This window comes from Leptodactylus fuscus, chromosome 4 (genome assembly GCF_031893055.1).
Source record: "Leptodactylus fuscus isolate aLepFus1 chromosome 4, aLepFus1.hap2, whole genome shotgun sequence".
NCBI lineage: Eukaryota > Metazoa > Chordata > Amphibia > Anura > Leptodactylidae > Leptodactylus > Leptodactylus fuscus.
Genome location: NC_134268.1, coordinates 147,279,504 through 147,303,998, shown reverse-complemented (window position 1 = coordinate 147,303,998; position 24,495 = coordinate 147,279,504).

Below are 24,495 nucleotides of genomic sequence, written 5' to 3'. Positions count from 1 at the left end.
TATTCTTTGAATTCCCAGTCAGACAATGGCACTATATAGCAGTAGCAAAAATTGTGGGTGCACGTAACCCCAATATATTCTTTGAATTCCCAGTCAGAAACTGGCACTATATAGCAGTATCAAAAATTGTGGGTGCACGTAACCCCAATATATTCTTTGAATTCCCAGTCAGAAACTGGCACTATATAACAGTAGCAAAAATTGTGGGTGCACATAACCCCAATATATTCTTTGAATTCCCAGTGAGACAATGGCACTATATACCAGTAGCAAAAATTGTGGGTGCACGTAACCCCAATATATTCTTTGAATTCCCAGTCAGAAACTGGCACTATATAGCAGTAGCAAAAATTGTGGGTGCACGTAACCCCAATATATTCTTTGAATTCCCAGTCAGACAATGGCACTATATACCAGCAGCAAAAATTGTCGGTGCACGTAACCCCAATATATTCTTTGAATTCCCAAAGAGACAATGGCACTATATACCAGTAGCAAAAATTGTGGGTGCCACGTAACCCCAATATATTCTTTGAATTCCCAGTGAGACAATGGCACTATATACCAGTAGCAAAAATTGTGGGTGCACGTAACCCCAATATATTCTTTGAATTACCAGTCAGAAACTGGCACTATATGGCAGTAGCAAGAAATGAGGGTATTTGTAACCCCAATATATTCTTTGAATTCCCAGTCAGACAATGGCACTATATACCAGTAGCAAAAATTGTGGGTGCACGTAACCCCAATATATTCTTTGAATTCCCAGTCAGAAACTGGCACTATATAGCAGTAGCAAAAATTGTGGGTGCACATAACCCCAATATATTCTTTGAATTCCCAGTCAGACAATGGCACTATATACCAGTAGCAAAAATTGTGGGTGCACGTAACCCCAATATATTCTTTGAATTCCCAGTCAGACATTGGCACTATATACCAGTAGCAAAAATTGTGGGTGCACGTAACCCCAATATATTCTTTGAATTCCCAGTCAGAAACTGGCACTATATGGCAGTAGCAAGAAATGAGGGTACTTGTAACCCCAATATATTCTTTGAATTCCCAGTGAGACAATGGCACTATATACCAGTAGCAAAAATTGTGGGTGCACGTAACCCCAATATATTCTTTGAATTCCCAGTGAGACAATGGCACTATATACCAGTAGCAAAAATTGTGGGTGCACGTAACCCCAATATATTCTTTGAATTCCCAGTGAGACAATGGCACTATATACCAGTAGCAAAAATTGTGGGTGCACGTAACCCCAATATATTCTTTGAATTACCAGTCAGAAACTGGCACTATATAGCAGTAGCAAAAATTGTGGTTGCACATAACCCCAATATATTCTTTTAATTCCCAGTGAGACAATGGCACTATATACCAGTAGCAGAAATTGTGGGTGCCACGTAACCCCAATATATTCTTTGAATTCCCAGTGAGACAATGGCACTATATACCAGTAGCAAAAATTGTGGGTGCACGTAACCCCAATATATTCTTTGAATTACCAGTCAGAAACTGGCACTATATGGCAGTAGCAAGAAATGAGGGTATTTGTAACCCCAATATATTCTTTGAATTCCCAGTCAGACAATGGCACTATATACCAGTAGCAAAAATTGTGGGTGCACGTAACCCCAATATATTCTTTGAATTCCCAGTCAGACAATGGCACTATATAGCAGTAGCAAAAATTGTGGGTGCACGTAACCCCAATATATTCTTTGAATTACCAGTCAGAAACTGGCACTATATAGCAGTAGCAAAAATTGTGGGTGCACATAACCCCAATATATTCTTTGAATTCCCAGTGAGACAATGGCACTATATACCAGTAGCAAAAATTGTGGGTGCACGTAACCCCAATATATTCTTTGAATTACCAGTCAGAAACTGGCACTATATAGCAGTAGCAAAAAATGTGGGTGCATGTAACCCCAATATATTCTTTGAATTCCCAGTGAGACAATGGCACTATATACCAGTAGCAAAAATTGTGGGTGCACGTAACCCCAATATATTCTTTGAATTCCCAGTCAGACAATGGCACTATATAGCAGTAGCAAAAATTGTGGGTGCACGTAACCCCAATATATTCTTTGAATTACCAGTCAGAAACTGGCACTATATAGCAGTAGCAAAAAATGTGGGTGCATGTAACCCCAATATATTCTTTGAATTCCCAGTGAGACAATGGCACTATATACCAGTAGCAAAAATTATGGGTGCACGTAACCCCAATATATTCTTTGAATTCCCAGTCAGAAACTGGCACTATATAGCAGTAGCAAAAATTGTGGGTGCACATAACCCCAATATATTCTTTGAATTCCCAGTCAGACAATGGCACTATATACCAGTAGCAAAAATTGTGGGTGCACGTAACCCCAATATATTCTTTGAATTCCCAGTGAGACAATGGCACTATATACCAGTAGCAGAAATTGTGGGTGCACGTAACCCCAATAAATTCTTTGAATTCCCAGTCAGAAACTGGCACTATATGGCAGTAGCAAGAAATGAGGGTATTTGTAACCCCAATATATTCTTTGAATTCCCAGTGAGACAATGGCACTATATACCAGTAGCAAAAATTGTGGGTGCACATAACCCCAATATATTCTTTGAATTCCCAGTCAGACAATGGCACTATATAGCAGTAGCAAAAATTGTGGGTTCACATAACCCCAATATATTCTTTGAATTCCCAGTCAGACAATGGCACTATATACCAGTAGCAAAAATTGTGGGTGCACATAACCCCAATATATTCTTTGAATTCCCAGTCAGAAACTGGCACTATATGGCAGTAGCAAGAAATGAGGGTATTTGTAACCCCAATATATTCTTTGAATTCCCAGTGAGACAATGGCACTATATACCAGTAGCAAAAATTGTGGGTGCACATAACCCCAATATATTCTTTGAATTCCCAGTGAGACAATGGCACTATATACCAGTAGCAAAAATTGTGGGTGCACGTAACCCCAATATATTCTTTGAATTCCCAGTGAGACAATGGCACTATATACCAGTAGCAAAAATTGTGGGTGCACGTAACCCCAATATATTCTTTGAATTCCCAGTCAGACAATGGCACTATATAGCAGTAGCAAAAATTGTGGGTGCACGTAACCCCAATATATTCTTTGAATTCCCAGTCAGAAACTGGCACTATATAGCAGTAGCAAAAATTGTGGGTGCACGTAACCCCAATATATTCTTTGAATTCCCAGTCAGAAACTGGCACTATATAACAGTAGCAAAAACTGTGGGTGCACATAACCCCAATATATTCTTTGAATTCCCAGTCAGACAATGGCACTATATACCAGTAGCAAAAATTGTGGGTGCACGTGACCCCAATATATTCTTTGAATTCCCAGTCAGAAACTGGCACTATATAGCAGTAGCAAAAATTGTGGGTGCACGTAACCCCAATATATTCTTTGAATTCCCAGTCAGACAATGGCACTATATACCAGTAGCAAAAATTGTCGGTGCACGTAACCCCAATATATTCTTTGAATTCCCAGTGAGACAATGGCACTATATACCAGTAGCAAAAATTGTGGGTGCCACATAACCCCAATATATTCTTTGAATTCCCAGTGAGACAATGGCACTATATACCAGTAGCAAAAATTGTGGGTGCACGTAACCCCAATATATTCTTTGAATTACCAGTCAGAAACTGGCACTATATGGCAGTAGCAAGAAATGAGGGTATTTGTAACACCAATATATTCTTTGAATTCCCAGTCAGACAATGGCACTATATACCAGTAGCAAAAATTGTGGGTGCACGTAACCCCAATATATTCTTTGAATTCCCAGTCAGACAATGGCACTATATAGCAGTAGCAAAAATTGTGGGTGCACGTAACCCCAATATATTCTTTGAATTACCAGTCAGAAACTGGCACTATATAGCAGTAGCAAAAATTGTGGGTGCACGTAACCCCAATATATTCTTTGAATTCCCAGTGAGACAATGGCACTATATACCAGTAGCAAAAAATGTGGGTGCACATAACCCCAATATATTCTTTGAATTCCCAGTGAGACAATGGCACTATATCAGTAGCAAAAATTGTGGGTGCACGTAACCCCAATATATTCTTTGAATTCCCAGTCAGACAATGGCACTATATAGCAGTAGCAATAATTTTGGGTGCACGTAACCCCAATATATTCTTTGAATTACCAGTCAGAAACTGGCACTATATAGCAGTAGCAAAAATTGTGGGTGCATGTAACCCCAATATATTCTTTGAATTCCCAGTGAGACAATGGCACTATATACCAGTAGCAAAAATTGTGGGTGCACGTAACCCCAATATATTCTTTGAATTCCCAGTCAGAAAATGGCACTATATACCAGTAGCAAAAATTGTGGGTGCACGTAACCCCAATAAATTCTTTGAATTCCCAGTCACACAATGGCACTATATACCAGTAGCAAAAATTGTGGGTGCACGTAACCCCAATATATTCTTTGAATTCCCAGTCAGAAACTGGCACTATATGGCAGTAGCAAGAAATGAGGGTATTTGTAACCCCAATATATTCTTTGAATTCCCAGTGAGACAATGGCACTATATACCAGTAGCAAAAATTGTGGGTGCACGTAACCCCAATATATTCTTTGAATTCCCAGTGAGACAATGGCACTATATAACAGTAGCAAAAATTGTGGGTGCACGTAACCCCAATATATTCTTTGAATTCCCAGTTAGACAATGGCACTATATACCAGTAGCAAAAATTGTGGGTGCCACGTAACCCCAATATATTCTTTGAATTCACAGTGAGACAATGGCACTATATACCAGTAGCAAAAATTGTGGGTGCACGTGACCCCAATATATTCTTTGAATTACCAGTCAGAAACTGACACTATATGGCAGTAGCAAGAAATGAGGGTATTTGTAACCCCAATATATTCTTTGAATTCCCAGTCAGACAATGGCACTATATACCAGTAGCAAAAATTGTGGGTGCACATAACCCCAATATATTCTTTGAATTCCCAGTCAGACAATGGCACTATATAGCAGTAGCAAAAATTGTTGGTGCACGTAACCCCAATATATTCTTTGAATTACCAGTCAGAAACTGGCACTATATAGCAGTAGCAAAAATTGTGGGTGCACATAACCCCAATATATTCTTTGAATTCCCAGTGAGACAATGGCACTATATACCAGTAGCAAAAATTGTGGGTGCACATAACCCCAATATATTCTTTGAATTCCCAGTCAGAAACTGGCACTATATGGCAGTAGCAAGAAATGAGGGTATTTGTAACCCCAATATATTCTTTGAATTCCCAGTCAGACAATGGCACTATATAACAGTAGCAAAAATTGTGGGTGCATGTAACCCCAATATATTCTTTGAATTACCAGTCAGAAACTGGCACTATATAGCAGTAGCAAAAATTGTGGGTGCATGTAACCCCAATATATTCTTTGAATTCCCAGTGAGACAATGGCACTATATACCAGTAGCAAAAATGGTGGGTGCACGTAACCCCAATATATTCTTTGAATTCCCAGTCAGAAACTGGCACTATATAGCAGTAGCAAAAATTGTGGGTGCACATAACCCCAATATATTTTTTGAATTCCCAGTCAGACAATGGCACTATATACCAGTAGCAAAAATTGTGGGTGCACGTAACCCCAATATATTCTTTGAATTCCCAGTGAGACAATGGCACTATATACCAGTAGCAAAAATTGTGGGTGTACGTAACCCCAATATATTCTTTGAATTCCCAGTCAGAAACTGGCACTATATGGCAGTAGCAAGAAATTAGGGTATTTGTAACCCCAATATATTCTTTGAATTCCCAGTGAGACAATGGCACTATATACCAGTAGCAAAAATTGTGGGTGCACGTAACCCCAATATATTCTTTGAATTCCCAGTCAGACAATGGCACTATATAGCAGTAGCAAAACCCCAATGTATTCTTTGAATTCAAAGTCAGACAATGGCACTATATACCAGTAGCAAAAATTGTGGGTGCACATAACCCCAATATATTCTTTGAATTCCCAGTCAGAAACTGGTATTATATGGCAGTAGCAAGAAATGAGGGTATTTGTAACCCCAATATATTCTTTGAATTCCCAGTGAGACAATGGCACTATATACCAGTAGCGAAAATTGTTGTGCACATAACCCCAATATATTCTTTGAATTCCCAGTGAGACAATGGCACTATATACCAGTAGCAAAAATTGTGGGTGCACGTAACCCCAATATATTCTTTGAATTCCCAGTGAGACAATGGCACTATATACCAGTAGCAAAAATTGTGGGTGCACGTAACCCCAATATATTCTTTGAATTCCCAGTCAGACAATGGCACTATATAGCAGTAGCAAAAATTGTGGGTGCACGTAACCCCAATATATTCTTTGAATTCCCAGTCAGAAACTGGCACTATATAGCAGTAGCAAAAATTGTGGGTGCACGTAACCCCAATATATTCTTTGAATTCCCAGTCAGAAACTGACACTATATAGCAGTAGCAAATATTGTGGGTGCACATAACCCCAATATATTCTTTGAATTCCCAGTCAGACAATGGCACTATATACCAGTAGCAAAAATTGTGGGTGCACGTAACCCCAATATATTCTTTGAATTCCCAGTCAGACAATGGCACTATATAGCAGTAGCAAAAATTGTGGGTGCACGTAACCCCAATATATTCTTTGAATTCCCAGTGAGACAATGGCACTATATACCAGTAGCAAAAATTGTGGGTGCACGTAACCCCAATATATTCTTTGAATTCCCAGTCAGACAATGGCACTATATACCAGTAGCAAAAATTGTGGGTGCACGTAACCCCAATATATTCTTTGAATTCCCAGTCAGACAATGGCACTATATAGCAGTAGCAAAAATTGTGGGTGCACGTAACCCCAATATATTCTTTGAATTCCCAGTGAGACAATGGCACTATATACCAGTAGCAAAAATTGTGGGTGCACGTAACCCCAATATATTCTTTGAATTCCCAGTCAGACAATGGCACTATATACCAGTAGCAAAAATTGTGGGTGCACGTAACCCCAATATATTCTTTGAATTCCCAGTCAGACAATGGCACTATATAGCAGTAGCAAAAATTGTGGGTGCACGTAACCCCAATATTTTCTTTGAATTACCAGTCAGAAACTGGCACTATATAGCAGTAGCAAAAATTGTGGGTGCACGTAACCCCAATATATTCTTTGAATTCCCAGTGAGACAATGGCACTATATACCAGTAGCAAAAATTGTGGGTGCACGTAACCCCAATATATTCTTTGAATTCCCAGTCAGAAACTGGCACTATATAGCAGTAGCAAAAATTGTGGGTGCACATAACCCCAATATATTCTTTGAATTCCCAGTGAGACAATGGCACTATATACCAGTAGAAAAAATTGTGGGTGCCACGTAACCCCAATATATTCTTTGAATTCCCAGTGAGACAATGGCACTATATACCAGTAGCAAAAATTGTGGGTGCACGTAATTCCAATATATTCTTTGAATTACCAGTCAGAAACTGGCACTATAAGGCAGTAGCAAGAAATGAGGGTATTTGTAACCCCAATATATTCTTTGAATTCCCAGTCAGACAATGGCACTATATACCAGTAGCAAAAATTGTGGGTGCACGTAACCCCAATATATTCTTTGAATTCCCAGTCAGACAATGGCACTATATAGCAGTAGCAAAAATTGTGGTTGCACGTAACCCCAATATATTCTTTGAATTACCAGTCAGAAACTGGCACTATATACCAGTAGCAAAAATTGTGGGTTCACATAACCCCAATATATACTTTGAATTCCAAGTGAGACAATGGCACTATATACCAGTAGGAAAAATTGTGGCTGCACATAACCCCAATATATTCTTTGAATTCCCAGTGAGACAATGGCACTATATACCAGTAGCAAAAATTGTGGGTGCACGTAACCCCAATATATTCTTTGAATTACCAGTCAGAAACTGGCACTATATGGCAGTAGCAACAAATGAGAGTATTTGTAACCCCAATATATTCTTTGAATTCCCAGTCAGACAATGGCACTATATAGCAGTAGCAAAAATTGTGGGTGCACGTAACCCCAATATATTCTTTGAATTCCCAGTCAGAAACTGCCACTATATAGCAGTAGCAAAAATTGTGGGTGCACGTAACCCCAATATATTCTTTGAATTCCCAGTCAGAAACTGTCACTATATAGCAGTAGCAAAAATTGTGGGTGCACATAACCCCAATATATTCTTTGAATTCCCAGTCAGACAATGGCACTATATACCAGTAGCAAAAATTGTGGGTGCTTGTAACCCCAATATATTCTTTGATTTACCAGTCAGAAACTGGCACTATATGGCAGTAGCAAGAAATGAGAGTATTTGTAACTCCAATATATTCTTTGAATTCCCAGTGAAACAATGGCACTATATACCAGTAGCAAAAATTGTGGGTGCACGTAACCCCAATATATTCTTTGAATTCCCAGTCAGACAATGGCACTATATAGCAGTAGCAAAAATTGTGGGTGCTTGTATCCCCAATATATTCTTTGAATTACCAGTCAGAAACTGGCACTATATAGCAGTAGCAAAAATTGTGGGTGCATGTAACCCCAATATATTCTTTGAATTCCCAGTGAGACAATGGCACTATATACCAGTAGCAAAAATTGTGGGTGCACGTAACCCCAATATATTCTTTGAATTCCCAGTCAGAAACTGGCACTATATAGCAGTAGCAAAAATTGTGGGTGCACATAACCCCAATATATTCTTTGAATTCCCAGTCAGACAATGGCACTATATACCAGTAGCAAAAATTGTGGGTGCACGTAACCCCAATATATTCTTTGAATTCCCAGTGAGACAATGGCACTATATACCAGTAGCAAGAATTGTGGGTGCACGTAACCCCAATATATTCTTTGAATTCCCAGTCAGAAACTGGCACTATATGGCAGTAACAAGAAATGAGGGTATTTGTAACCCCAATATATTCTTTGAATTCCCAGTGAGACAATGGCACTATATACCAGTAGCAAAAATTGTGGGTGCACGTAACCCCAATATATTCTTTGAATTCCCAGTCAGACAATGGCACTATATAGCAGTAGCAAAAATTGTGGGTGCACGTAACCCCAATATATTCTTTGAATTCCCAGTCAGACAATGGCACTATATAGCAGTAGCAAAAATTGTGGGTGCACATAACCCCAATATATTCTTTGAATTCCCAGTCAGACAATGGCACTATATACCAGTAGCAAAAATTGTGGGTGCACATAACCCCAATATATTCTTTGAATTCCCAGTCAGAAACTGGCACTATATGGCAGTAGAAAGAAATGAGGGTATTTGTAACCCCAATATATTCTTTGAATTCCCAGTGAGACAATGGCACTATATACCAGTAGCAAAAATTGTGGGTGCACATAACCCCAATATATTCTTTGAATTCCCAGTGAGACAATGGCACTATATACCAGTAGCAAAAATTGTGGGTGCATGTAACCCCAATATATTCTTTGAATTCCCAGTGAGACAATGGCACTATATACCAGTAGCAAAAATTGTGGGTGCACGTAACCCCAATATATTCTTTGAATTCCCAGTTAGACAATGGCACTATATAGCAGTAGCAAAAATTGTGGGTGCACGTAACCCCAATATATTCTTTGAATTCCCAGTCAGAAACTGGCACTATATAGCAGTAGCAAAAATTGTGGGTGCACGTAACCCCAATATATTCTTTGAATTCCCAGTCAGAAACTGGCACTATATAGCAGTAGCAAAAATTGTGGGTGCACATAACCCCAATATATTCTTTGAATTCCCAGTCAGACAATGGCACTATATACCAGTAGCAAAAATTGTGGGTGCACGTAACCCCAATATATTCTTTGAATTACCAGTCAGACAATGGCACTATATAGCAGTAGCAAAAATTGTGGGTGCACGTAACCCCAATATATTCTTTGAATTACCAGTCAGAAACTGGCACTATATAGCAGTAGCAAAAATTGTGGGTGCACATAACCCCAATATATTCTTTGAATTCCCAGTGAGACAATGGCACTATATACCAGTAGCAAAAATTGTGGGTGCACATAACCCCAATATATTCTTTGAATTCCCAGTGAGACAATGGCACTATATACCAGTAGCAAAAATTGTGGGTGCACGTAAGCCCAATATATTCTTTGAATTACCAGTCAGAAACTGGCACTATATGGCAGTAGCAAGAAATGAGGGTATTTGTAACCCCAATATATTCTTTGAATTCTCAGTCAGACAATGGCACTATATACCAGTAGCAAAAATTGTGGGTGCACGTAACCCCAATATATTCTTTGAATTCCCAGTCAGACAATGGCACTATATACCAGTAGCAAAAATTGTGGGTGCACATAACCCCAATATATTCTTTGAATTCCCAGTCAGAAACTGGCACTATATAGCAGTAGCAAAAATTGTGGGTGCATGTAACCCCAATATATTCTTTGAATTCCCAGTGAGACAATGGCACTATATAACAGTAGCAAAAATTGTGGGTGCACGTAACCCCAATATATTCTTTGAATTCCCAGTCAGAAACTGGCACTATATAGCAGTAGCAAAAATTGTGGGTGCACATAACCCCAATATATTCTTTGAATTCCCAGTCAGACAATGGCACTATATACCAGTAGCAAAAATTGTGGGTGCACGTAACCCCAATATATTCTTTGAATTCCCAGTCAGACAATGGCACTATATAGCAGTAGCAAAAATTGTGGGTGCACATAACCCCAATATATTCTTTGAATTCCCAGTCAGAAACTGGCACTATATACCAGTAGCAAAAATTGTGGGTGCACATAACCCCAATATATTCTTTGAATTCCCAGTCAGAAACTGGCACTATATGGCAGTAGCAAGAAATGAGGGTATTTGTAACCCCAATATATTCTTTGAATTCCCAGTGAGACAATGGCACTATATACCAGTAGCAAAAATTGTGGGTGCACGTAACCCCAATATATTCTTTGAATTCCCAGTCAGACAATGGCACTATATAGCAGTAGCAAAAATTGTGGGTGCACATAATTCCAATATATTCTTTGAATTCCCAGTCAGACAATGGCACTATATACCAGTAGCAAAAATTGTGGGTGCACGTAACCCCAATATATTCTTTGAATTACCAGTCAGAAACTGGCACTATATGGCAGTAGCAAGAAATGAGGGTATTTGTAACCCCAATATATTCTTTGAATTCCCAATGAGACAATGGCACTATATACCAGTAGCAAAAATTGTGGGTGCACATAACCCCAATATATTCTTTGAATTCCCAGTCAGACAATGGCACTATATAGCAGTAGCAAAAATTGTGGGTGCTTGTATCCCCAATATATTCTTTGAATTACCAGTCAGAAAATGGCACTATATAGCAGTAGCAAAAATTGTGGGTGCATGTAACCCCAATATATTCTTTGAATTCCCAGTGAGACAATGGCACTATATACCAGTAGCAAAAATTGTGGGTGCACATAACCCCAATATATTCTTTGAATTCCCAGTCAGACAATGGCACTATATACCAGTAGCAAAAATTGTGGGTGCACGTAACCCCAATATATTCTTTGAATTTCCAGTGAGACAATGGCACTATATACCAGTAGCAAGAATTGTGGGTGCACGTAACCCCAATATATTCTTTGAATTCCCAGTCAGAAACTGGCACTATATGGCAGTAGCAAGAAATGAGGGTATTTGTAACCCCAATATATTCTTTGAATTCCCAGTGAGACAATGGCACTATATACCAGTAGCAAAAATTGTGGGTGCCTGTAACCCCAATATATTCTTTGAATTCCCAGTCAGACAATGGCACTATATAGCAGTAGCAAAAATTGTGGGTGCACATAACCCCTATATATTCTTTGAATTCCCAGTCAGACAATGGCACTATATACCAGTAGCAAAAATTGTGGGTGCACATAACCCCAATATATTCTTTGAATTCCCAGTCAGAAACTGGCACTATATGGCAGTAGAAAGAAATGAGGGTATTTGTAACCCCAATATATTCTTTGAATTCCCAGTGAGACAATGGCACTATATACCAGTAGCAAAAATTGTGGGTGCACATAACCCCAATATATTCTTTGAATTCCCAGTGAGACAATGGCACTATATACCAGTAGCAAAAATTGTGGGTGCATGTAACCCCAATATATTCTTTGAATTCCCAGTGAGACAATGGCACTATATACCAGTAGCAAAAATTGTGGGTGCACGTAACCCCAATATATTCTTTGAATTCCCAGTCAGAAACTGGCACTATATAGCAGTAGCAAAAATTGTGGGTGCACGTAACCCCAATATATTCTTTGAATTCCCAGTCAGAAACTGGCACTATATAGCAGTAGCAAAAATTGTGGGTGCACGTAACCCCAATATATTCTTTGAATTCCCAGTCAGACAATGGCATTATATAGCAGTAGCAAAAATTGTGGGTGCACGTAACCCCAATATATTCTTTGAATTACCAGTCAGAAACTGGCACTATATAGCAGTAGCAAAAATTGTGGGTGCATGTAACCCCAATATATTCTTTGAATTCCCAGTGAGACAATGGCACTATATACCAGTAGCAAAAATTGTGGGTGCACGTAACCCCAATATATTCTTTGAATTCCGAGTCAGAAACTGGCACTATATAGCAGTAGCAAAAATTGTGGGTGCACATAACCCCAATATATTCTTTGAATTCCCAGTCAGACAATGGCACTATATACCAGTAGCAAAAAGTGTGGGTGTACGTAACCCCAATATATTGTTTGAATTCCCAGTCAGACAATGGCACTATATACCAGTAGCAAAAATTGTGGGTGCACGTAACCCCAATATATTCTTTGAATTCCCAGTCAGAAACCGGCACTATATGGCAGTAGCAAGAAATGAGGGTATTTGTAACCCCAATATATTCTTTGAATTCCCAGTGAGACAATGGCACTATATACCAGTAGCAAAAATTGTGGGTGCACGTAACCCCAATATATTCTTTGAATTCCCAGTGAGACAATGGCACTATATACCAGTAGCAAAAATTGTGGGTGCACGTAACCCCAATATATTCTTTGAATTCCCAGTCAGAAACTGGCACTATATAGCAGTAGCAAAAATTGTGGGTGCACATAACCCCAATATATTCTTTGAATTCCCAGTCAGACAATGGCACTATATACCAGTAGCAAAAATTGTGGGTGCACGTAACCCCAATATATTCTTTGAATTCCCAGTCAGACAATGGCACTATATAGCAGTAGCAAAAATTGTGGGTGCACGTAACCCCAATATATTCTTTGAATTCCCAGTCAGAAACTGGCACTATATAGCAGTAGCAAAAATTGTGGGTGCACATAACCCCAATATATTCTTTGAATTCCCAGTGAGACAATGGCACTATATACCAGTAGCAAAAATTGTGGGTGCCACGTAACCCCAATATATTCCTTGAATTCCCAGTGAGACAATGGCACTATATACCAGTAGCAAAAATTGTGGGTGCACGTAACCCCAATATATTCTTTGAATTACCAGTCAGAAACTGGCACTATATGGCAGTAGCAAGAAATGAGGGTATTTGTAACCCCAATATATTCTTTGAATTCCCAGTCAGACAATGGCACTATATACCAGTAGCAAAAATTGTGGGTGCACGCAACCCCAATATATTCTTTGAATTCCCAGTCAGACAATGGCACTATATAGCAGTAGCTAAAATTGTGGGTGCACGTAACCCTAATATATTCTTTGAATTACCAGTCAGAAACTGGCACTATATAGCAGTAGCAAAAATTGTGGGTGCACATAACCCCAATATATTCTTTGAATTCCCAGTGAGACAATGGCACTATATACCAGTAGCAAAAATTGTGGGTGCACGTAACCCCAATATATTCTTTGAATTCCCAGTGAGACAATGGCACTATATACCAGTAGCAAAAATTATGGGTGCACGTAACCCCAATATATTCTTTGAATTACCAGTCAGAAACTGGCACTATATGGCAGTAGCAAGAAATGAGGGTATTTGTAACCCCAATATATTCTTTGAATTCCCAGTCAGACAATGGCACTATATACCAGTAGCAAAAATTGTGGGTGCACGTAACCCCAATATATTCTTTGAATTCCCAGTCAGACAATGGCACTATATAGCAGTAGCAAAAATTGTGGGTGCACGTAACCCCAATATATTCTTTGAATTACCAGTCAGAAACTGGCACTATATAGCAGTAGCAAAAATTGTGGGTGCATGTAACCCTAATATATTCTTTGAATTCCCAGTGAGACAATGGCACTATATACCAGTAGCAAAAATTGTGGGTGCACGTAACCCCAATATATTCTTTGAATTCCCAGTCAGAAACTGGCACTATATAGCAGTAGCAAAAATTGTGGGTGCACATAACCCCAATATATTCTTTGAATTCCCAGTCAGACAATGGCACTATATACCAGTAGCAAAAATTGTGGGTGCACGTAACCCCAATATATTCTTTGAATTCCCAGTGAGACAATGGCACTATATACCAGTAGCAAAAATTGTGGGTTCACATAACCCCAATATATTCTTTGAATTCCCAGTCAGAAACTGGCACTATATGGCAGTAAAAAGAAATGAGTGTATTTGTAACCCCAATATATTCTTTGAATTCCCAGTGAGACAATGGCACTATATACCAGTAGCAAAAATTGTGGGTGCACGTAACCCCAATATATTCTTTGAATTCCCAGTCAGACAATGGCACTATATACCAGTAGCAAAAATTGTGGGTGCACATAACCCCAATATATTCTTTGAATTCCCAGTCAGAAACTGGCACTATATGGCAGTAGCAAGAAATGAGGGTATTTGTAACCCCAATATATTCTTTGAATTACCAGTGAGACAATGGCACTATATACCAGTATCAAAAATTGTGGTGCACATAACCCCAATATATTCTTTGAATTCCCAGTGAGACAATGGCACTATATACCAGTAGCAAAAATTGTGGGTGCACGTAACCCCAATATATTCTTTGAATTCCCAGTGAGACAATGGCAGTATATACCAGTAGCAAAAATTGTGGGTGCACGTAACCCCAATATATTCTTTGAATTCCCAGTCAGACAATGGCACTATATAGCAGTAGCAAAAATTGTGGGTGCACGTAACCCCAATATATTCTTTGAATTCCCAGTCAGAAACTGGCACTATATAGCAGTAGCAAAAATTGTGGGTGCACGTAACCCCAATATATTCTTTGAATTCCCAGTCAGAAACTGGCACTATATAGCAGTAGCAAAAATTGTGGGTGCACATAACCCCAATATATTCTTTGAATTCCCAGTCAGACAATGGCACTATATACCAGTAGCAAAAATTGTGGGTGCACGTAACCCCAATATATTCTTTGAATTACCAGTCAGAAACTGGCACTATATGGCAGTAGCAAGAAATGAGGGTATTTGTAACCCCAATATATTCTTTGAATTCCCAGTCAGACAATGGCACTATATAGCAGTAGCAAAAATTGTGGGTGCACGTAACCCCAATATATTCTTTGAATTCCCAGTCAGACAATGGCACTATATAGCAGTAGCAAAAATTGTGGGTGCACATAACCCCAATATATTCTTTGAATTCCCAGTCAGACAATGGCACTATATACCAGTATCAAAAATTGTGGGTGCACGTAACCCCAATATATTCTTTGAATTCCCAGTGAGACAATGGCACTATATACCAGTAGCAAAAATTGTGGGTGCACGTAACCCCAATATATTCTTTGAATTCCCAGTCAGAAACTGGCACTATATAGCAGTAGCAAAAATTGTGGGTGCACGTAACCCCAATATATTCTTTGAATTCCCAGTCAGAAACTGGCACTATATAGCAGTAGTAAAACTTGTGGGTGCACATAACCCCAATATATTCTTTGAATTCCCAGTCAGACAATGGCACTATATACCAGTAGCAAAAATTGTGGGTGCACGTAACCCCAATATATTCTTTGAATTCCCAGTCAGAAACTGGCACTATATAGCAGTAGCAAAAATTGTGGGTGCACATAACCCCAATATATTCTTTGAATTCCCAGTCAGACAATGGCACTATATACCAGTAGCAAAAATTGTGGGTGCACGTAACCCCAATATATTCTTTGAATTACCAGTCAGAAACTGGCACTATATGGCAGTAGCAAGAAATGATGGTATTTGTAACCCCAATATATTCTTTGAATTCCCATTCAGACAATGGCACTATATACCAGTAGCAAAAATTGTGGGTGCACGTAACCCCAATATATTCTTTGAATTCCCAGTCAGAAACTGGCACTATATAGCAGTAGCAAAAATTGTGGGTGCACATAACCCCAATATATTCTTTGAATTCCCAGTCAGACAATGGCACTATATACCAGTAGCAAAAATTGTGGGTGCACGTAACCCCAATATATTCTTTGAATTCCCAGTCAGAAACTGGCACTATATACCAGTAGCAAAAATTGTGGGTGCACGTAACCCCAATATATTCTTTGAATTCCCAGTCAGACAATGGCACTATATACCAGTAGCAAAAATTGTGGGTGCACATAACCCCAATATATTCTTTGAATTCCCAGTCAGACAATGGCACTATATAGCAGTAGCAAAAATTGTGGGTGCACATAACCCCAATATATTCTTTGAATTCCCAGTCAGACAATGGCACTATATACCAGTAGCAAAAATTGTGGGTGCACGTAACCCCAATATATTCTTTGAATTCCCAGTGAGACAATGGCACTATATACCAGTAGCAAAAATTGTGGGTGCACGTAACCCCAATATATTCTTTGAATTCCCAGTCAGAAACTGGCACTATATAGCAGTAGCAAAAATTGTGGGTGCACGTAACCCCAATATATTCTTTGAATTCCCAGTCAGAAACTGGCACTATATAGCAGTAGTAAAACTTGTGGGTGCACATAACCCCAATATATTCTTTGAATTCCCAGTCAGACAATGGCACTATATACCAGTAGCAAAAATTGTGGGTGCACGTAACCCCAATATATTCTTTGAATTCCCAGTCAGAAACTGGCACTATATAGCAGTAGCAAAAATTGTGGGTGCACATAACCCCAATATATTCTTTGAATTCCCAGTCAGAAACTGGCACTATATAGCAGTAGCAAAAATTGTGGGTGCACGTAACCCCAATATATTCTTTGAATTCCCAGTCAGAAACTGGCACTATATAGCAGTAGCAAAAATTGTGGGTGCACATAACCCCAATATATTCTTTGAATTCCCAGTCAGACAATGGCACTATATACCAGTAGCAAAAATTGTGGGTGCACGTAACCCCAATATATTCTTTGAATTCCCAGTCAGAAACTGGCACTATATAGCAGTAGCAAAAATTGTGGGTGCACATAACCCCAATATATTCTTTGAATTCCCAGTCAGACAATGGCACTATATACCAGTAGCAAAAATTGTGGGTGCACGTAACCCCAATATATTCTTTGAATTCCCAGTCAGAAACTGGCACTATATACCAGTAGCAAAAATTGTGGGTGCACGTAACCCCAATATATTCTTTGAATTCCCAGTCAGACAATGGCACTATATACCAGTAGCAAAAATTGTGGATGCACATAACCCCAATATATTCTTTGAATTCCCAGTCAGAAACTGGCACTATATAGCAGTAGCAAAAATTGTGGGTGCACGTAACCCCAATATATTCTTTGAATTCCCAGTCAGACAATGGCACTATATACCAGTAGCAAAAATTGTGGGTGCACGTAACCCCAATATATTCTTTGAATTACCAGTCAGAAACTGGCACTATATACCAGTAGCAAAAATTGTGGGTGCACATAACCCCAATATATTCTTTGAATTCCCAGTCAGACAATGGCACTATATACCAGTAGCAAAAATTGTGGGTGCACGTAACCCCAATATATTCTTTGAATTCCCAGTGAGACAATGGCACTATATTCCAGTAGCAAAAATTGTGGGTGTATATAGCTCCAATTCTATTGCTATAGGGGACTTGCAGGGTATTTCTGAGGTGAAGGTGGGGGGGCACCGTTGGAACGGGGATTTGGGGTGTATATATGGGGTATACGGGAATACAGTGTCAGTGTGTTCCATTCAGGATCCTGGGAAAGCTGGGTTGCGGCGATTGAGCCCGTCAGTGCCACGTTACACTGACAAGCTTCTCCCTGGAATTTAGCTCTTACAAGAGCTGTTGTGGTTGTCTTCTCCTTCCTATCCTAGCCTGTCCCTGCCTACCCAGAATCTAAGCCCTAGCTAACTGGACGGAAACCTCCGTCCTCGGTGAATTGCAAGCTCAGAATGACGCGAACCTGGGCGTCGCTGTTCTTTTAAATTAGAGGTCACATGTTTTCGGCAGCCAATGGGTTTTGCCTACTTTTTTCAACGTCACCGGTGTCGTAGTTCCTGTCCCACCTACCCTGCGCTGTTATTGGAGCAAAAAAGGCGCCAGGGAAGGTGGGAGGGGAATCGAGTAATGGCGCACTTTACCACGCGGTGTTCGATTCGATTCGAACATGCCGAACAGCCTAATATCCGATCGAACATGAGTTCGATAGAACACTGTTCGCTCATCTCTACTAGTTTTATTTTGTGCAAATTTTGAAATCTGAGCTCAGAAGGTTAGCCATCACTGCCCTAGACCAACACCCTTCAATGAAACTATAAACTTACAGTATGCAAATGTATATGTTTTTTTGCCTTGTGATAATCCTATGCCTACCATAGCACCCGGCTTGTTTTCTGCTTTGATTCAGATTTCCCTTTTCTGCATATGTCTTTTTGTGTTGAAAACTCATATGGGAAACTTATTTCTGTCTGCATGTATGGAAAAAAACAAAGTACCTTCAAAGGTGCCAAGACATGGCATGTGCAGGTAGTTGCCATAGTTGCCACCTTCCTTTAGATAACCCTATATTATGTGCTATTCTGTGTTTTGAAGGGTTTATGGTTCATTTTTCACATTAGTATTCTTTTTCCAGCAGCTATTGTTGTTTATGTATATTTAATGACTGTAATTCATAAGCATGACTAATTCTTAATATGTGCTAAAGACCGCATCTTATGAATATTGATATCTTGTGAATATTCAGTAGCAAATATATTAAATCCAAGTACTAAAACAAAAAACTGTATTTTAACACATTAAACAAATCCTATGGAATAGAATTGCGAGGCAAAAAAAACTGAATGTACCAGAACATTTCTAAAATTACATTGGTGCTGTTTTGAAGGCAAAGAATGGTCACACCATGTATTAATTTGATTCAGATTTCACTTTTGCTCAATCACTTTGCACATTGTTAATTGAAAAAATATTAACACTTTTTTTGAAAGCAGTTGTTGGAGGATTTTTCATTTTAAGGCTGGGTTCACACTACAGTGGAATTCCATTATGAATGTGTTCATTAAAAAACCAAAAACGGACACCTATCATAATAGACATTAATAGATACACTGATGTTAATGTGTCAGTTTTTTAACTATTCTATTTAATGGATCAATTAAAAAATGGACATACTAGCATCAGTTGGTGTCAGGGCGGAATCACACCTGCACCCGAACTCCGTTATGCAGGTTTCCGTTTCATGCCCGAGAAAATGGACAGGAGACGGAAACTGGCAGGCACTTTTCAAACCCATTCATTTGAATGGGTTTGAAAAGTGTCCGGCTGTCAGCGCCTGTGAGCTTTTTATGTTCTCCGCGGCGACACCGTTTTTTTTTCAACCGGACACAAAGTCAGACATGCAGGACTTTGTGTCCGATTAAAAAAAAACGGTGTTGCCACGGAGAGCACAAAAGGCTCACGGGCGCTCACTGGCGGGCAGTGAATGCAGGTTTCCATCTTCTGCCGGCAGAAAACGGAAACCTGCATAACGGAGTTTGGGCGCAGGTGTGAACCCGCCCTTAGTGTCAGTTAGTGTCCGTTTTTTAATATGGTCCTTTTTTTTTTTTTTTTTGGTTTGTTTCTGCTTTCTGAACAGTAGCAGAAAAAAATGGACACAAAATAACGAACAGTAACTAATAACTATCAGTTAGGACAGGTTCACACCTGCGCCCGAACTCCGTTTTCAGGTTTCCGTCTTCTGCCGACAGAAGACAGAAACCTGGCAGACAGTGTCTGGCCATGAGCGCCTGAGAGCGTTTTGTGTTCTCCGGGGCAAAACCATTTTTTTTTAACCGGACACAATGTCCTGGATGTCCGCGGAGAGCACAAAACGCTCATGGGCGCTCACGGCCGAACACTTACCAAACCCATTCAAATGAATAGATTTGTAAAATGACTGTAGGTTTCCGCCTCCTGTCCAGTTTTTCGGGCAGGAAATTGAAACCTGCATAATGGAGTTCGGGCGCTGGTGTGAACCCTCCCTTACTGTATATTATAAATCCGTTGCCCATAGGATTCAATGTAAAAAAAATAATGGACACGTGCCGTCCGTTTTTTCAAATGGACACAAAAGTCCTGCATGTAGGATTTTTTGTTTGCTGGAAAAAAGCAGACTTCTGATGGATTGGGTGTAAATGGACACAAATGGTCACTAATGGACACAAGATAAAATCCCATTGAACTGAATAGAAATTTTAACGGATTTCTAACGGTTCAACTAGTATCCGTTGCTAAAATCCTGTAATGGACAATAGCTACGTACACTAATGACAGTCACCAACGGTAGTGTGAACGCCCCCTAAACTGACTTCAGCCACTTTTATTATACAAGTAACCCATACTTTTGTGTCTGCCCAAAAAACAGACAAACACCTATTCCTTTTTTTCACACAATGATCTCTATGTAAACAGATGGTCATCCTTTTTCATGCCTTGAATGGATCTGCTAAACAGATCGAAGGGTAATCTAAATGGAGCCTAAAAGTTTTTACAGGAACTTGTTAAGCTAAATGAACACCAACATTAAAAACAGATGAAACTGGTGGCCAGAACCCTAATTGAGTAAGACACGTTTGGAGCTCCTTCCCTGCACTCACTTTCTGAGAACAACCAGCTATTCTCTCCCATGGCTATGGGCAACAGACTCTTCAAAAAAAGCCCCTACTGGGATTCCTGTCCCCACTGTCCGAACTGCTGAGAGCTCAATAAGGGACTTTATTACCTCTCCATCTGCTCCCCCACAGGCTCTCATGTGGCGGCAACCATCTTGAATAGCCTCGTCCTCAACCCCATCCTCCTCTCCATCCAGCCATAGCACTTCACCACCACTGTTTCTGGTGGTATCCTCTGCTTCCTGGCGACAGAGATCACAGTCTGTGCCACCCCCACCTCCTCAGCCTGCCCATCAACTGGGGAACAGGAGACCCATTGCACTGGTGCAACAAAAATGGCAGCATTCATTAAATCCTACGATACCATCTGAATGTTGGGTAGAGGTGAGGGAGTTTACTGGTGCTCTTTTTATAAAAGGTCTTTTGTTAGATCCCTCCCCGTATCGGCTTAATTTGCCCCCTAGACAATTAGGTAAGAAGTCCTCTAGGTTGTTCCTTTATTTATTTATTTATTTTTAATTCAAATGTTTTATTGAAATTATTTCATTCATACAGCAAAAGACAAAGATATAGAAACAACGATGCTAACAGAAACAGAATCTGATACGTGAAAGTGAAGTCCAAAATTTGCCAAGTCCTGTTCAACATCCAATTCAGAAGATGTAGTAAAGCTTAACCGGAGTTGAGATAACCCATGAAGTACGGTAGGGACTGAATACAAATAAGCATGAAGGTACAAATCAGACATATCATCTGCTCTCTGAATTGGTGAAAAACAGCTCCTGTGAGTTCAGAAATAGGCAAGTTTCGAAAAACGGTAATTCGTTGACCAGTGAAAACCAGAAACCAGAGAGTGAAGAAGAGAAAGCAAGCGAGAGAAGAGAGAGAGCATAAGAAAAATAAGAGAGGAAGAAAAATTAAAGGGAATAGGAGCAGAGAATAAGGAGAAAAGGAAGAAGGGGAACGGATATTAGGAGGGGAAGAGGGCATGTTAGTATGGGAAGACGGGGTTGGGAGGGTGATGATGGGTATGAGGCTCAACAGGATGTACTAACGACAAAAGAAGAGAAGGAAGGTACTAATCACTCAGAATCCACATAGGCCTTGAAGGGCATCCAGACTTTAGTATAAAGGTCATACCTGCGGCGCGATTTTCTCAGGAGTTCCTCAAATCGAGTCAGTGAACCTTTTCCCACCACAATGATATGGGCGGGGCAAAAGTCTGCAGCCAAAATCTAGGAATCAAAGTCTTAGCCGCCGATAAGAGGTGGTTAGCGATTAAGTCTTTGGAAGGTTTGAATGAAGGCGTGGGCAGAGATAAGAAAATCACCAGAGGAGACAAGGTAATAAGTTGTTCCTTTATTTGTGCACCACTGCTAAGAACTTAATAGTACTGCTTTGGAAACAAGTTAACACCCCCCTCCCCACAGGAGCTAACCTCCTAGGTTGCATGAAAGACATTCACAGCTAGTAAATAGGGTATAGGGTACTGATCTAAAGACTGCACATATGGGTGCCCCACTGTATGCCAATAATTATAAAATATAACTTTTATTATGTCAATTAAAATCTTCAATTCCCGATATATAGTCCCCTGGGGAAGGGGTTAAAAATTTGCTGAATGCGGTATAGTGATATCCCTAAATTAACTACAGCTCAGTAGATAGTGGTAAGTTCTGAGGGTTAGGGTTCTCATTTTTCACATATCGTTCCAGCAATCTAATATTCAGCCCAGTGCTTCAGCTAATCATGTTGCTATTCGTGCAGGTAGTAGCATATTAGTGCTGGTATAGGTGTATGCGGACAACACTCGGGGTTAGCCGGATCAATATCCCACCTTCTAAACGGTTCCCTTCACTTTCATAATCATAGTGCCGTCCACAATCATTACACTGGATAAACTGCACTTCTACACTATCTCCTTCCTAAAATTACTGTTCCTCAACCTTTCTACCTTCCAGGCTCATCAGCAGGCTCTATACAATAGCACACCGTGGGCAGATAACATGCAGTAAGAACCCACTAAGTTCCCAGGGCCTGTGTGGTAGACCCCAGTACTTGTTTGGGATTGACACTGTGCGTTGCCGACGTGGGTTTTAAATAGACATATGCCCGCCTCAACTCCGCCCTTCAGGCCGCACCACCCGTCCCCGCGCACCGATTAAAGTGATGCATTTTCACTGCACAGTGAATGCCATTAAAACGATACCCTTAAAGTCGTCCATGTGCACTTTCTTTCCAATTCCACCCCAATCTGATTTTTTTTTTTTACAGCTTTCGAGTACATTATGTAGAATATTAATTTGCACTTTTGCGAAGAACTTTTGTATGGCTCTGCGAATGGAAAAATAGAAAAGTTATGGGGTTTGTAAGGCGGAAAGTCAAAAGTTAAAATTAAAAATAAAAAATGCTTGCGGCGGGAAGGGGTTAATGCCCATTTTTCATCAGTTTGTCATTCATTTTTAACAACTTACAATACCAGGACCAATGAGCTATTAGATCCTGGTACTGTCAGTGAGTTAAGTAGCGGAGAGCATAAACTAGTACAGATACTTTTCAGTGAATTCATCCATTTCTAATCAACAGTAAAAATATGGCTGCTCATAGTTATTTTGTTGTAAGATGCAAGAGCTTCTCTCCTTGGTGACTTCATTGTGGGAGGGGGCCGGTCAGAGATATATTGTCTCCCATGAAGCGGACATGTTGTCTGTTCCCTGTTGTCCTGGATATCATAGGTGCCACACCTGGACTGTGAGCTTTTGCTTGATTTGGATACCATGTGGTGAGACTAAAGAAGCCATGTGCTTTGGTCTGTTCTGAAATGTTCGACTGATGGGGAATGCCACCCCAAAAGCCTGAGGATTACTTAAGGACTCTAAGCAATGTGCCCTGGATTTTATGAGAGCGAACTACAGAGACCCACGTGGGTCTCTTTTTCTAACTTTTTAAGCTCCTTTTCTTTTATTGCACTGTATTATGCTTTTGCAACTGTAGTTGCTTGTCTTCCGCTAATATATGTCTCTATGTATGTTTGTGGCTAGTACCGACCCACTTGAGGTTAATAAATATATAAAATTTATAAAGCTTGTTTTGTATTATTCTATAAGACCCGGACACTCTCAGGATGAGAGTGGACAGTAAGGTAAGAAAGGTAACTGCAGGTGTGCCAAGCGGTTTGGTGAGGCAGGGCGATCCTTCACACTGTCTAACAGATGCAAATCTGTTTTGATTGAGGTTAAAAACATACCTAAGGCTGGGTTCACCTACTGCCGCTGTTCGCCCAGGGGTTTCCGTCGTAAACCCCAGGGAAGCTGAACAGGGGATGTTTTGGCATTCAGGTT